This window comes from Brassica oleracea, chromosome C4, assembly GCF_000695525.1.
Source record: "Brassica oleracea var. oleracea cultivar TO1000 chromosome C4, BOL, whole genome shotgun sequence".
Lineage (NCBI taxonomy): Eukaryota > Viridiplantae > Streptophyta > Magnoliopsida > Brassicales > Brassicaceae > Brassica > Brassica oleracea.
This window is the reverse complement of record NC_027751.1, coordinates 34,962,006-34,962,511: the sequence shown is the minus strand read 5'-3', so window position 1 is coordinate 34,962,511 and position 506 is coordinate 34,962,006.

Genomic DNA, 506 nt, shown 5'->3' with positions numbered 1-506 from the left:
ATTTATACCTTGGTAACCAGACCCAAGCTTTATCCATCGCACAACAGCTCCGACCAAATGTATATAAAAACACTAACTTTATTATGCCTCAAGAACACACAAAGACAACTTATAGAAGAATCAGTATAAATAGGTTTGGTTTTACCTGATAAAAATGTCTTCTATTTTGATTTAAACGACCTGGAAAATGAAAGCAATGATATAATTCAATTGAAACAAAATCAAAAGCTATAGCCAAACCTAGAAAAATACACGACAGATACCTTTCTTGGAAGATCTGAATCTAAAGCTCCCTGCAAAAGAGTAAAAGACGGAATCAATTGGACATGCAACCCTAAATCAGCCACCAGTTAAATAGGAATAAACGAGATTGTACCTACGATTCAGAATCGAAGAGCAGTTGTTGGGTTTTATAGATTTTGGAAAACCATTACGACGAGATAGAAATAGGAAATTAATGTGTTATTAGAAGAGATTAATTTTTTAGAGTCCGACCAATCGGGAAA